General features: G+C 36.7%; 4 long non-coding RNA genes across 5 annotated transcripts in view; 1 reads left to right on the forward strand and 3 right to left on the reverse strand.

Annotated features, from left to right (window-relative positions):
- Nucleotides 1-16261, reverse strand: part of LOC126926692 (uncharacterized) — a 222543-nt gene that overhangs the window by 185720 nt on the left and 20562 nt on the right. The window lies entirely within an intron of this gene.
- LOC126926677 (uncharacterized) lies at nucleotides 4474-7087 on the reverse strand. Its single transcript, XR_007714762.1, has 2 exons — nucleotides 6863-7087; nucleotides 4474-6797 (listed from the first exon to the last, which is right to left on the reverse strand). It is a non-coding gene; the product is annotated as an uncharacterized LOC126926677 (long non-coding RNA).
- On the reverse strand, nucleotides 8744-10339 carry LOC126926741 (uncharacterized). The gene is made up of 2 exons (XR_007714834.1): nucleotides 10223-10339; nucleotides 8744-10124 (listed from the first exon to the last, which is right to left on the reverse strand). It is a non-coding gene; the product is annotated as an uncharacterized LOC126926741 (long non-coding RNA).
- Nucleotides 8896-11122, forward strand: LOC126926704 (uncharacterized). 2 transcript variants are annotated; one of them, XR_007714794.1, is made up of 3 exons: nucleotides 8896-9698; nucleotides 10572-10758; nucleotides 10820-11122. It is a non-coding gene; the product is annotated as an uncharacterized LOC126926704 (long non-coding RNA). The 2 variants fall into 2 exon arrangements; XR_007714795.1 differs by lacking the exon at nucleotides 8896-9698 and adding an exon at nucleotides 10263-10415.

Genomic DNA, 16261 nt, shown 5'->3' on the forward strand with positions numbered 1-16261 from the left:
GTAGTGTTAATTAGCTATAGTTTAATAGCTTAAAATTAGATTTTGAATATTACATGGAATAATTAAAGTTGTTGTATATTATAAGGGATGTTGTATATTAATAGAGAATAAATGAGACAATATTATAATATTTATAATATTATTCATATTTTAGATACTTGAGAAAAATGATCCAAAATGTGGAAATGTCTTGGGAAAACGTTGATACAATTTGTAAAAGGAGTTCACAGTACACAGATTGATGTGAAGTGTAATTTTTGAACAAAGTAGTTAGGCGTTAGTTGAATCAGCTATAGTTAAATTATCAAAAATATGGAAATGTCTTGGGAAAATATTAAAAACTAATAGTGTCGTATAATATACAATAAGTTTAATAAATTAATTATAATTTATTCTATTCCATTTTTAATTCATTTGAATTGTATAATATATAATAAGATTATTCTGTGTAAACATTAAAGTAGATTTTCAAGATATTAATGCTCAGTGGACTGAAACAATTTTACCAATGTGTGTTCCATTTTAAGAATCCATTCCAGCAAATCCAATTTTGTACAAATATATTTCTCAGTTTGGCATTTGAAGGAGCTCCACGTTATATTATAGATCAGTCAACTTTGTGCATTGTGTAGCTTTGAGAAGATTGTGGCCTCCAGTTTCAGATGAATTTTCATCTAAGGCTGAAGTTTACTTGGAACATTAATTTAAAAATTGGCTTTGTGCCATTTCGCACGAAATTGCAATGCTGTCGTTGATTAAACTTCGAACGTAATATGTATTGGGCCTAGATTCCAAGTCCAATTTCGCACAATGACTTTTAGAAAAGGATCGTACGTGTGGAAGGACACGAGGTCATCAGGAAAATTATAGCCTAGACTCCATGTCGGGGAACATTGCAGTATGGCGGTGTTTGATATTAATCATAACGGTATGTTCTCAGAGCATGTTCGAATATTCAGTAACTCGTAACTGTAGTTGCATCAATGATGAATTGTACGTTTCCTTCGTGTCCGATGCATTGGCGAAATGGCAACGAAGTAATTAAAAAAATTCACGAATTTCCCACACGCGACTGAATCCAATTTATTTATAATCGCCACTAATTATACAAAAGTATGTTAACAACTACGTTATTAAATAGCGAATTAAATGAAGAAAATCGTCGATTAATTTCTCGATAAGTAATTTCAAAGAGTTTCGTAAACGAGCAATACATCGAAAGAGATCGATGGAAAAAAGAAGGAGGGTCCATTTTGCAGGCCAGGAGAAATTTATATTATTAATCAATTTTTAAATATAAGAAGATATTGGTAACTGCAATTTTATTAAGTTGGATGAAGAAATTGACAAATTTATATTATTGATCAGTTTTTAAATATAAGAAGATATTGGTAACTGCAATTTTATTAACTTGGATGAAGAAATTGACAAATTTATATTATTGATCAGTTTTTAAATATAAGAAGATATTGGTATCTGCAATTTTATTAAGTTGGATGAAGAAATTGACAAATTTATATTATTCATCAATTTTTAAATATAAGAAGATATTGGTAACTGTAATTTTATTAAGTTGGATGAAGAAATTGACAAATTTATATTATTGATCAATTTTTAAATATAAGAAGATATTGGTAACTGCAATTTTATTAAGTTGCATGAAGAAACTCATTGACAAATTTATATTATTGATCAATTTTTAAATATAAGAAGATATTGGTAACTGTAATTTTATTAAGTTGGATGAAGAAATTGACAAATTTATATTATTGATCAATTTTTAAATATAAGAAGATATTGGTAACTGCAATTTTATTAACTTGGATGAAGAAACTCATTGACAAATTTATATTATTGATCAGTTTTTAAATATAAGAAGATATTGGTATCTGCAATTTTATTAAGTTGCATGATGAAATTGACAAATTTATATTATTGATCAATTTTTAAATATAAGAAGATATTGGTAACTGCAATTTTATTAAGTTGCATGAAGAAACTCATTGACAAATTTATATTATTGATCAGTTTTTAAATATAAGGAGATATTGACAACTACAGTTTTATTAAGTTGCTTGAAGAAACTCATTGACAAATTTATATTATTGATCAATTTTTAAATATAAGAAGATATTGGTAACTCTAATTTTATTAAGTTGCTTGAAGAAACTCATTGACAAATTTATATTATTGATCAATTTTTAAATATAAGAAGATATTGGTAACTGCAATTTTATTAAGTTGGATGAAGAAAGTGACAAATTTATATTATTGATCAGTTTTTAAATATAAGGAGATATTGACAACTACAGTTTTGTTAAGTTGCATGAAGAAACTCATTGATAAGTGCATATTATTGATTAGTTTTTAAATATAAGAAGATATTGATAACTGCAATTTTGTTAAAATGGATGAAGAAATTGACAAATTTATATTATTGATCAACTTTTAAATATAAGAAGATATTGATAATTACAATTTTATTAACTTGGATGAAGAAACTCATTAACAAATGCATATTATTGACCAATTTTTAAATATAAGAAGATATTGGTAAATGCAATTTTATTAAGTTGCATGAAGAAACTCATTAACAAACGCATATTACTGATAAATTTTTAAATATAAGAAGATATTGGTATCTGTAATTTTATTAACTTGGATGAAGAAATTGACAAATTTATATTATTGATCAATTTTTAAATATAAGAAGATATTGATAACTGCAATTTTTAAATATAAGAAAATATTGGTAACCGCAATTTGATTAATTTTATGAATATTATGAATATTATGAAGAAACTCATTGACTCGTCTCTCACAAAGAAATTTCAAAGTGTTCTCTAAACGCTTAACCTATCAAAAAACATCAATAGAAGAATCCATTCTACGAAATGAGTGTACTACCTTGCAGATGAAGAAATTGAATATCATAAAATTAAATAAGAATATTTCTCGATCAATTTCTCCGAAGAGAAATCTGAAAGGATTCTGTAAACGAGCAATGCATCGAGGGAGACCATTGGAAAGAACAGAGGAAGGTTCCATTTTGCGGAATGAATCGGGTCCAGCAACAACGGCCGCAGAGAGAGAAGAAGGAAGGCGGGTAAAAAGGATAAGGGTCGATCTGACGAGGGTATCTACCCTATATTGGCAGGCGTGGCTGCGGGTTGCAGGGTGCAAGAGGGCTTCGAGGGATCGCTGATTGGTTCTCTTCGAACGGAATCGACTGAAAGACAGAGAAGCACAGAGAGAGAAGCTTCGTGAAATAGGAAGAGAACGAGATGGATAGACAAAGCTCGTGAACATGGTTCGCGAAGCTGAGTTGTCGAAGGGGTCGAAATCGAATACGTCCTACAACAGGGATGAAAGCTCGGTGAAACCCTTATTCACGTGGTCCCTTAATAAAATGCGCATTTATACGAGCCTCTTGCGTACCGTTATTGGCTCGAAATAGAATTTGCAACGAGGCTTAGTGGCTTAGCTGAAACGAGTTCTTTGATTAAATATAGGGATGGATTTAATATCAATGTAAAAAAAAAAAAACGTCGACTTATATCGAAAACATTCTCTTTTAATCACTTTCTCCTGTGACGTGTGTGGCCATTGGTCACCGAAGCGCTTCAGCTTATTACAATTGTAAAAATTGAATGAAAATTGACAGTTAGGGCATTTTCAATATAACCGATAAATAGGAGACACTTTGAAACAAGAAGTGTCCCACCGAACGATTAAACATTTTTATTGGAACATGAATAAAAAGAAAATGAGAACAAATCTTGCATCTAACGGTGCACTGTGTTTGCATCCATATCTTTGAGGGGTAATCTACGAATATTATTGTAAACACACCTTAGAAAGTAATCGTAAACGCTGCTTTATGATCATATAATTGAGGTTAGAAATGAGAACATACCTTACTGTTACATATAATGAGCAAATACCGTTTACTAATATCTTCTACACGTTCAACGATATATTCTGCACGTTTTGCTTGCGACGTAACAACGAATGCGAATGGTTTGTTGAAATAAACGGAGCCTTGTTATAATACGTCGCTATCAACTGTTAGCAAGGCGCCATGATGGTCACACGTGACCAGCAATGAGATAAACAGTCCATTGGGGAAGAATATTGTTTTAGATACTTAGATCTTAGATAGAAGAGATAAATGACATAAGCACATTTTCCTTGCTTACTTGATTTTCATATTAATTTATGATTAAATTGGAAGATTTTGATATGACGTAATTGAAAACGAAAATAATCTATTAGATCCAAAGATCTTTAATATTTGAACAATTATCACTTGAATTTTCAAATTATTTTCAGTAGAAAAAATAATAGAAGATTTCATCTGTCAGGTACATGCACAGTAGTTAACAAATATAAAAATGAAAAATTCATTGATAATATAAATTCTGAGAAAATAAATAACATTTTTCCAGGATTTAACAATTATGATTAACAACATTTTTAAACATTCGATAGAACATGTTTTTAACTTCAAAGCCAAATAAAAATACAATTTTTGTAATCTGGAACTGATTAGCAACGTATTGAATTTTGAAACTATTTTCATTTAAAAAATAATAGCAAATTTCATTTATCACGTACATGCACAATAGTTAACAAATATAAAAATTACAAATCGAACAATAGTATAAATTCTGAGAAAATAAATAGCATTTAGAAAACCTAATTTCTTTTACTTTTTCTTATCTTTCCAGGTATTCGCTGGGCCCACGGAAATGGCCTCGTTTGATAACGTCGTTCCAAGGAGGACTCGGGACGACGAAGTTTCACGGACGATGGAGGGTGATTCGAGCGTTCCTGAGCTTCTCTGGATGGGTGATTGATTCGCTCTGAATGATTAAAGAACGCGGAAGAAGGGTGCTAGGAAGGGGGTATGGAATAATAGCGTTCGATAGACTCATCAAACTTTCTCAAGGAAACTTTAAAGAGTCTCGTCCAGCTTCGCAGGAAGAGTGGATGGATCATCGTGGTCGCTTTCGTTCACTGTCGATCTTGGAAACGATCCATTTTCCAAATTGCAGAAACTTTGCATCTTTTCTTTTTCCTTCATTTCTTTTATTTCTGCCCCTTCGAAAAACTTAAAGGTTTTATTCTTTTAATCATGTTGTTTTATGAATATAGTTAAAGGAATAAAACCTGATTGAGAATTCCTTCAAAATGTAAGTTTCTCGAAGGGGCAGAAATGAAAGAAATGAACGAAAAATAAAAGATACAAAGTTTCTGCAATTTGCATATATTTACAATATTCCTTTAACTATATTCATAAAAACATGGTTTTATTCCTTTAACTATATTCATAAAACAACATGGCTTTATTCCTTTAACTATATTCATAAAAACATGGCTTTATCCCTTAACTATATTCATAAAAACATGGTTTTATTCCTTTAACTATATTCATAAAAACATGGTTTTATTCCTTGAACTATATTCATAAAAACATGATTTTATTTCTTTAACTATATTCATAAAAACATGGTTTTATTCCATTAACAATATTCATAAAACAACATGGCTCTATTCCCTTAACTATATTCATAAAAACATGGTTTTATTCCCTTAACTATATTCATAAAAACATGGTTTTATTTCTTTAACTATATTCATAAAAACATGGTTTTATTCCTTTAACTATATTCATAAAACAACATGGCTCTATTCCTTTAACTATAATATTCATAAAACAACATGGCTCTATTCCCTTAACTATATTCATAAATCATGGTTTTATTCTTTTAACAATATTCATAAAAACATGGTTTTATTCCTTTAACTATAATATTCATAAAACAACATGGCTCTATTCCTTTAACTATATTCATAAAACAACACGGTTAGAGGAATGAAGCCTGGATGAGAATTCCTCGAAAAATGTAAGTTTTTCGAAGGGGCAGAAATAAAAGAAAATGAACGAAAGATAAAAGATGCAAAGTTTCTGCAATTTGGAAAATGGCTCGTTTCCAGAATCGACAGTGAACGAAGGCGACCACGATGATCTATCCAACACAAATTCATGTTTTTATGAATAGAAATTTGCATAAAAATCCGCAGTTTACTAATTTTACTTTCAACTCTAAATTATATTACATTGCAAGAGTACCGTTGCTTGGATTCTTCAAACGCAATCGGAGAGAGAGTTGGTAGAAGTGAGATTCGAAGAACAGGTAAAGTTTAAAAGTGAAGAAGCCGGAAGATGAGAAGGCAAAGAAATGATGGTGAAAGGGTTGAGATAAGCAAACAGACTTTCTTCCTAGAAGGCGTCAAAAATTTGAATAATTTACAACTCGTAAATAATGACAATAGTAATCAACTGGAACGAAACCTTTTTGTGGCATAATCAGTGGCCAGCAATACTCTTAGAGAAGAGACGGTAGCCATGGATTGTGGGACGTAAACGGGCCACTCGGTTTGCTTTCTAGTAGTCAAAGGGTTGCAACCTTTGATTTATTACTGTGCGAATCGAATTTTTTCAGCCGGAGAAAAGTATTCGTATGAGCAGACATGCCGTGGGTAGTAAACCCTGCAGACGTCCGGGAACGACAGGATAAAATGGGTCAAAGAAATTTCGACGTCTTCCGGACGATGCAACGATCTGCTCTCCAGATAGCAAGTTTCGAACTTCTTGATTCATTTGTCAGCTTTCTCGGTGTATAGATCCCAGCGGTGTTTTCTTACGTTCGAAGATTCGAAGAAAAATTACGTTTCACCGAACTTAGCGTCTGTTTTTCCAGCTCGGCGCATCAAGAAGATAAAATATATTCCTGCGGATAAAAATAATATTAAAAAGATAAAATGCATATCGCCAGCGACGTACCCGCTCGCCTACCTCGTTCATTGTCAACGCATACGTATTGCTTGTCCGAGTAGTTCCCTTCGTTTTGTCAGGAAATAATAGGCACACAACCCAATAATAGACAACAAGACATAGACAACAATATTTTTTATATTATTTTCTCGAATTACGTACGATCCATTTTGTTCTGTTGAGATAAACATTTCACAGCCTTGGTTCCACCCCTCCCCTCCCCTCCAGTCCATCCTCACCCATCCCCTCCAGTCCATCCTCTCCCATCCCCTCCCTAATAGGCTAGCGAACTGTCCTGTTTTTCGTCCAGGCTTTCAGGACATAAATTAAAATATCGTACATAAGCACAGCGCAACAGCAGCTTAAATTTAAGTTACAATAATAATCTTAAAAAAAAAAAAAATGTAATAATGCATGGCTACGTCGTACCGTCGCGTATCGGTACTTTTGCCTGTACCACTCTACAATTGGAATTCAGCGTTTATTCTGGAAAAAAATCATGTAAAAAAAAATATATATAAAAAACCTGGAATTAATAAACGAAGATTAAAAAAAAAAAAAAAACAGCCTTGGTTCCACGTTTGTGTTGTAAAAAACACGCTTGCGAAGGAAAGACACTTTCCACATAATCTAACATACAATGGGTTAACAATAATAGCAGTGTAAGGCGAAATTTTTTGGAATCTCAACTTTAATTTCTGCCATCGTACGTTTTCACCATTTGAAGAATATAAGAAATTCTTATAGTAAACTTACGCCACTGTAATACTTAGATTAGAACAAAAATTGCATGGGGCATTATAACCAATGTGTTGACAAAGTCAAATGTGAAATGTAGGTAGACGAATACTATACAGAATTAAAATCGTATTCCAAAAAATTATCGATGGTAATACGTCAAAAAAAAAAAGAAAAAAAAAAAAAAAGGAAATCAAAAATTTCATCGGATCGTGCAGCTGCGATATCCGACTCGAATTATATTCGCGTGGCATGGACTTCCGTTGCACGAGCGTGGTCTCTGTGGTAGATAAGGATCGCGCACCTACCGTGACCACGAAAGACGGAATGAAAGATAGCGGTACTGCTTACGAAGGGTTATTGTGCTTCATTGGTTACGGCTCATCAGCTGCTGCAACTTCTATCTTCGGTCGGAAGAGGATCGAAGGACCCAAGGGGCCAACTTCGTCTTGTTCCGCCTTCCTCGTGTTTCCCACTTTTTCCCTCGTTGTTCGTGCTCGACGTCCTATTCAGGCGCGGCTTCTGATTGCTGTAAATCTTCAAATTAACAATAAATACCGCAAATTGGTTAGGCTTTAGGTCCTTGTCAGGTAAACAGGGAATATAGATTCCCTAGATATAGAATATAGATTACGAGGTTGCAGAGATAATAGTATCTCTGCAACCTCGTAAAGCTTGCTGGAGTTTCTCCTTTGACTTCTTCTTTGATGTCTTCAAATTTTATCAAATGCTTGAATACTATTTTTATATTTATTATGAGCAAAAGTAGCTGTTGAAATGTTTATCTTATAATACGTAGTATAAAGCAAGAGAAGATTATCTGATTCATTTTTTCATATGCAATATTTTCTTATTTTTTATACAGTTTATACACATTTTATGCAAAGTTTATGATTGAGTTTTGAACTATCGAAGCTTAGCTGACTCAAGTGGTATACAGTGGTTAACCTGGAATCACACAGTTATACAGGACCCATACATTATTAATTATTTCTCACTAAACGTATTTTATCGTTCTTCACTGTTTCTTCAAATTTTATCAAATGCTTGAATTTTTATATTTATTATGAGCAAAAGTAGCTGTTGAAATGTTTATCTTATAATACGTAGTAGAAAGCAAGAGAAGATTATCTGATTCATTTTTTCATATGCAATATTTTCTTATTCTTTATACACTTTATACACATTTTATGCAAAGTTTATGATTGAATTTTGAACTATCGAAGCTTAGCTGACTCAAGTGGTATACCTTAGCCTGGAATCACACAGTTATACAGGACCCATACATTATTAATTATTTCTCACTAAACGTATTTTATCGTTCTTCACTGTTTCTTCAAATTTTATCAAATGCTTGAATTTTTACATTTACTATGCACAAAAGTAGCTGCTAAAATGTTTATCTTATAATACATAGTATAAAGTAAGAGAAGGTTATGTTGAAAATGACAACGCGAGTTCGTGCTCGCCATTCATATGCAGATGCGTTAGTCACAAGGAAAAATAACTAGATGATAGTTCTAGATACAATCGATAGATTTAATCGATAGGTTTAAGATGTTCTTTTGTTTTTATCCCTAGCCCATATAAGAACGTGCAATAATGGTTTTTCTGGCTCAGAACGGTGTGATAGATTTATCCATAGAATCCTACCTCTGAATAAAGACATAACAACAGGTTATCTGATTCATTTTCTCATATGCGATATTTTCTTATTCTTTACAGTATATATAAGTATATATAAGCTAAGACTAAGTATATATAAGTATATATAAGCCTAATGTACAATGATTCTGATTATTTTGTGCGAAGGTTATGAAGGAATTTTGAGTCATCGAAGCTTAGCTGGCTCAAGTGATATACACAATTATAGAGGATCCATAGATTTATTAATTTCTTACTAATTCTATAATTCTCATCTGAACAAAAGCTCGCTTCGATACCTGCTGAGCTTAACCTAACTACGAGTTTCCAAACTACAAACCAGATGCAAAAAGCTTGGTTTCCAGTGCCTCTACATCCTCTGTACACGCTAAGTGCAAGAACTCTATCAAGCGTTAAAATGTCACAGTGTGTGTTGCGTCATGAGAAACGAACCACCTCAGTGTGTCTCGACGAGGTATTTACAAGACGACTATCGACGCTCATTCTTACGTAACGCAGCCTATGAGAGACTGCTTGGCGATAGTCCGTGGCTGGCAACGCGAAGAGATCAGGAACACGCTTAATTCGGAACCATTAACGCGCACCGAATCGATTGCGATTTTTCTATCGGGCCCACAGACGGCACGGACTTTTTGAAAAATGAGACGCTCTCCTGCACTCAAAAGTAGTCCTAAAACGCTTGAAAAAATGCCGACAATACGAATCCATTAATCTTGCCAGCTCGCGTTCCCGTCAGCTCTTTTCTTCCTCTTTTCTCTCTGTCCCGCTCTCGCCGGACCTGCGTGCCTCCAGGACATCCCTTTGCACTTACCACCTGGAGCAGCAACGATTTTCCAAAATCACCTCGCCACGAAAATGATTCACTTACGAAGTTGCCAGTCTACGATTTTTATATGTTGTTGATACGTCTCGGTAGAAATTAGGTCTCGTTGAAAAAAGTATGGAAATAATAGAAAATATAGTGGAAATTATACGTACTAATTTCTACACAGACGTGTATCATTTCAGCGAATTAAGTGTAACAATATACGGTTTCTAGACAGAATAATTAAGGCTTTCTCGAGTGGCCGTATAAAAACATAAGTACAGTAGAGGCACTCGAGACGTCAGCGAACGCAGCGCTAACCTCTTTACCTCGTTTCCTCCTTCTATCATGGACTAATTCCGCAAAGTAAAACGCCATTCGTCATCTTTTTCCAGGCATCATCTTTTACGCTATTTTTAGTCCACATCCTATCTTTATTCCGAGTTTATAAATTCTCTTCTCTATTTCTTTTCTCGTTACGTGTCTGAACAGCAAACGCTTAATTCCACTTTTGTGTCGCAGGCATAAGACGTGCCATGAGGATATCGAAGGTCCTTGAGGAAGCAAGTCGAAGGAGGGATAGATGGGTCGTCCGAAAGCAATTAGCCTCGAAAACATTTCTGGCTTGCGTCCGAGGGCCCTTTACCAACAATGCGCCAGCATTTTCGTTGTGTGCAAACTGTCTTTCAGTGACGAAGGGTGTCGAATGGTAATTGTCGAGGTCACGGATGTTGGTCGACCTTAACCTAGTTACCTCCTTCTTTCCGTAGCTTCGAGCGGTAATCAGTGTCCGAGGGACGTTCGCAGAAACTCTCCCTTCGCAAAGGGTTTCCCCGGTGTCGTCTGAACCTGGCTCCGAGCATTTCTCCGACTGTGGGAAAGCTGCTAATTGGAAAGACGTTGGAAGAAGACTTTATCATATTTAAATATGCTTCGCTTGGAAGAGAAATGAAGATATAATTTTTAGACGTTTCCAATTGAAAGAATTAACCAAGTTTTAAAGGAACATCTTTGTACATACGTATCCAAAGTTCTGTTTTATTTTATCTTATTAAACATTGTCTAACAGACTATCATAACGAAGACCTATGAGATTGAAAATATCAGAAGCAGCCTTCTTCAATCCTTTCACGGTATGACAAAATGAGAAAGGATTCAGAATGTAGCATTTAGTATTTTTGATCCCAGATAGGAAAATACATAATTTTATTTCTTACAGGAAATGTATATGAATAATTATCATCTAAGATGTGAAACTCGATGTACTATAATTGACACTGTAAAAGAGCTAGCCCTGTGACGAGTATCATCCGGGCACAAATCCTAATCACAATTTCCACTACGTAAAATGGGAATCAGCATCATCGTGGCGTGTTTGCCCGCAGCATCCCTTGAACGCTACTCATCTTCGTCTTCATCCATGGAACACTTTTCACGACGACCACGCTCATCTTTCCGCCACGCGGCCCTTTCCACCACGACGCGTAACACGTCGGAGAAATTCAGCTGGCGAGCTTCTGGGCTTGCCGGAGGAAGGATGTCACGACGGCCGAGAGAGGAGGAGGATCGTCGCTAACGACTCCGCGAGCCGTAGCCGCGAAAGGTGATGAATCACTTTTACGACTCACTCGGCCATTCTTCCTCGTCCGAGGAGGCCGACTGTCGACGTAAGCCGCTATAAACGTGGCTTTTTCTCGCCTGGTCCGGGCTCCTTTGAGCGAGTCGCCGGAAGAGCCTGCTCGCCGCACGCAAATTGCTTTCAAGCAGCGATGTCAGGTGGTAATTGGTCGCGGGTCGCGGGTCACGGGTCGCGTTAACATCGTTACCATCCCCGTGCACCGATAATTATCGCCTTTTCCTTTCGTTTTTCATCTGGATATCGCGCCTAAAGTGGAACTACCGAACGGCCTTTCATTAAAGCGTATCTGAAACTTTCACTCGACACGATCGCGAGCCCGATTCGTTGTCGTGTTTTCTTCGTGCGCGTAGTCTGATAAAAACACGTGTTTCTCTTGTCGCGTCGCGGCCAGCACGCCTTTCCAACTGCGGCTGATTGCGCCTTTCAGCGAGTCGCGTTGATCTCAGTCTGCAGCTTCGCGCTCGCCGCCTGTCGCTCAATGAAAGATGCTCAATCAGCGCTTTTTAGGCAGGTGGAAGTGAAAATGCTTCTCTTTTTGGTTGACTCAAGTGTACTCAGAGGATCAATTGCTTGCTGGCTCTGTTAGTTAATTCCCAGCATCGACTGTCTAGCTTCTGAAAAGCACTTCAGGAATTGTCATGTTGTTTTATGTATCTGTAATTAGCTGGACAGACAAGTGAAAGTTTTAGATTTATTTGAGGAGGGTTGCTATTGATCAATGAGGCTGACCAAATTGCACGAAACCTTCTGATCTTCTAAAAATACAAAATTTTCGATTCAGCTGTATTCTGGTGGTAGGATACGAGTCATTCGGTAGCCAATCATTTTGCTCATTCGATGCTTTTCGATGTTCTATATTTCATGCACTTTTGTTAAACCGTATGACTAAAACACCTGATCTAACAAAAGATGTACATAGTTATGTATAGATCAACTTAACCTTGCGCACTGTTGTGCCCTGCTGTTTCGCCTAAGTTGCTCTACCTTTCAGAAGCAGCACGGAGGATCAAAGAGTGACAGCGACCCATACGAACATCAACCCCAATACCTAAGCCTTTGGAGGTGTGTAAGGGCGTCCCCAAGAGGACACAGTCCCCCTTTTCACGTCGACAAACGCGGGATCGTGACTCAGCAGCGAAATAGAATCTCCGGAGACTCGTGCTTTTCGCTTTGGATGGATCTGCTGCCAACACCTTCACGTGGCATATATGCGAAAATAGCCGGGATCTTTCGTAGATTTAGGGATCCGGACACGCGTGCATTCTTATACGAACCATGTCGAATTTCGTTGCTCGAACGCGTAAATATTTGGAATATTCTGTAACCTGCAGATCGATCGGTCCCCGAAGACTTTAATATCGTCGAGCGCGTAAAATGTATTTTGAATCCACTTTCTTCCTTATTAGAACGCAGCTGGCCACCTGTTACTATTAGAAATTCATTAGCTTTCTTTTGCAATCGTTGAGAATTGTGCATCTTAATTGCCGAAATATAAGTAAAGGAATACTAAGGTTACACTTAGAATTCATATTAAAATAGTTTCAGATTTATTTAACAAACGATTCCCAGGATCTCCGTGGATATCGTTTGTACGCGTCTCGGCGCTCTCTTTGTCTCACCATCTTCTTGGGAATGGAACAGTCGCATTCGTCTGTTTTTCCGAGACGCTGTGCACACACGTACTTCCATACACTCGTATTCACATACGTGTGTCACGGTTGATCTAGTTTGGCGCACAGAATATCTCAATATAATCTCAATAGGAATATTTTTAAATTGCCCCACGTTCTCATCCCTTAAATATCTTCACGTCCACGTCTAAGATTGTGTCTACCGTGAAAAGAGGAATAATTTTATAGAGCGAAGAGCCACGTGTGCCGACGATATTGGATTTCACCGTGAAACTACTTTGCAATGGAATTGCAAGTCATTTTGAAGACACCAAAATTATCAAAAGGATTGTTTGGTATAGGAAGAGTTTTTAGGGCTATGAACATTGTATGAGCAATTTGGTCATTTACATCAAGATTACAGCTTCATGAGGATGTTTTGACAGTTTTTGAAAATCCTGACAGTTAACAACAACAATTGAAGATATGCAAATAGGACAATGCTTGGAAACATACAAAGGGTTAAAAGTCGAAATGATAAAGCGAGGGACAGGGTTTGTAAGATTCATGAAGCTGTGGTTATACGTTTTCTTGTTCGTTTCAAGAATGATTCTCGCGTGTAATTATACGCGATTATAAATGAGGCACCGTTGCATTGTAAATTCTCAGAAGTTGTAAATTATCATGTCACTGAATGTATAAAGAGATGTAGATGAACAGCTACTGATTGTCGATACAGCGACCGTAAACGTTTTTGATAAAAACTTTGTCTATTGTCCGTGGCAATTCCATTACTTGTACACATTGAAACCAGTCTGCAATTTCCTGAACGTTACATGCTAATAATAACGATAATAATAGTAATAGTAATTTCTTCACAAAGACAAAGAAAATTCTTCTCTTCGCTCTGTCTTCTATTCGCCTTGTTTTCCTACTCGTTCGGCACTCTATATCTATTTATCGTGACCCTGAACGATCGATCTACCGGGTGACATAATTTAGTGAAGAGGGAAGGCGAAAAATAGGGAAAAAAATATCCAAATTTCCTGGTGATTCGCGATGTTGTCGCGAACGATCAACAAGTAAAGCGTAACGGGCCAGTAATAAAGCGATGAAAGTGATAAATCGCGACGGTTCCACCCCCAGGTCGGGCAGCGGCGTATTGCGTTATTAAAACTTTCCTAATGGCCGATAATAAGCAGCCGGCCGGCTGGATTGATATTAAATCGTAAACTACTGCGTTCTCATTTATCATTATCACGACGGAACTCGATGGTTCATAGCGCGCGACGCCTCCGGTTGCAAACTTAGCCAGGCAATTCCAGCCAAACGGGTTTTCACTGGAAAACCTTCCCGACAAGCGAACAAATTCTTTTTTTTCGTGTCGCTGTAAAAGACACGTAAAAATGTTGTCATCATTTGTATGTCGGTTTCCCTGCAATTCACGTAGTTGATATTCTTCTCAGCAAAGAAGATATTCTTATAGCAATCGTGTATTGTTCAGGTTAATTGATCAATTCAATTAACATTTAATTAACCTTCTTACAGCGTTTGTATTATTGTATTGTAAGATTTTATCTTCGCAATAGTTTATCGTTGCATATCTTCTTGAAGAACCTACCAATATATATCTTCACGTGTCCTAAATTATACACAAAAGAAGCTACATACCTGGTGTGGCATCAGTTTCGAATGGATAAATAGAACAAAACTATAAAGACGAAAGGAATCTCTTGATACATCACTTTCTTCGCTAGAGAGAAGATACTAATTGTATGTGCAACTTTCTACTAATTAAAGAATATTATACTTACAGAATAGCATATTGGAAGCTTCGATACAAATAGGAAAAGAATTCCTACAAGAACTGCGGCACTAAATTACGTTATTTCAACCATCGAAGAAGAAATTCTAGAAAATCCTACTGTACCCAGATAGAGTGCGAAAGAACAGGGTCACGAAAAGTTTCATGTTTAATTGGTCGGTTGCGCTGCAAGTCCTCGTGGTACACGTGGCGCACGTCTCAGCTCTCATGGGCGATCTCACGATAATCGTCATTTGGGAGATCGCGACGATCGCGTAGAAGGGAGATGCCGAGGCAGAACGAGAGGGAATCGTCGTTGACGAACTACGTGTGCAGGGGTGGCTGTGGGTGTAAAAGGGGGGTGTCATGCCGGCTCACCGGCAAATGTGATTGATTGTGTTTCGCCGGAAGAGCAGAGAAGAGGAGCGACGAGGGCTCGACCAGAGAACCGGCAAGACGTGCGCGGCTGAATGTTGGATAAAGAAGAAACGTTAGCAGAAGACGGTGTCGCGGGGGTGGACAGGGGTTGAACGAGGAAGACGGAAGCTTAGAGAGAACGTAGGTTGGTGGAGACAGAGTTCGATCCGCAAAACGAGAAGACAACGTCCGCACAACCCTCTTTGCTCTCGTTTTACGTCATCCGCAAGCTCCTTCAACCCCCTTCGCAGATTCCACTCGACGCGGCGTTCCTTTCGTCCTGGAGAGGCAGCAAGTGGCCGTAAGAGAAATAGAAAAATAACTGTGGCGTGGTATCTTGCTTAACGAAAAAGCCTCGACTCGAGGAAGCGCAAAACCGGGGAAAAAACAGGTGACGCGTTCTCAGGGCTCGTTCAATTGCCACCCCCTCGTGTCCCGCTATTCTTCTATTCTATTCTCCTTTATTATCGCCCCTTTAATGGCACGCGATATTCTTCTTATTCCTCGAGTATTTTTCATGGCTTCTTGTGGCACGGTTGTGTTGCTTGAAATGGGTAACTGATTTCTGAAATTTCACTACTATTCTTCCAACCTTTCAAAAATTGATTCTATTTGATTTACGTTTATTTTATTTTGTTAAATATAGCTTCTTTTATGAAATTACTTTCGCTGGAAATTCCACTGTCGGGTTTCTACATTCAGCATCGGTCAGTCTCGACTAGCAAAAGTAAAATGCTAAACG

Source organism: Bombus affinis, chromosome 18, assembly GCF_024516045.1.
Source record: "Bombus affinis isolate iyBomAffi1 chromosome 18, iyBomAffi1.2, whole genome shotgun sequence".
NCBI lineage: Eukaryota > Metazoa > Arthropoda > Insecta > Hymenoptera > Apidae > Bombus > Bombus affinis.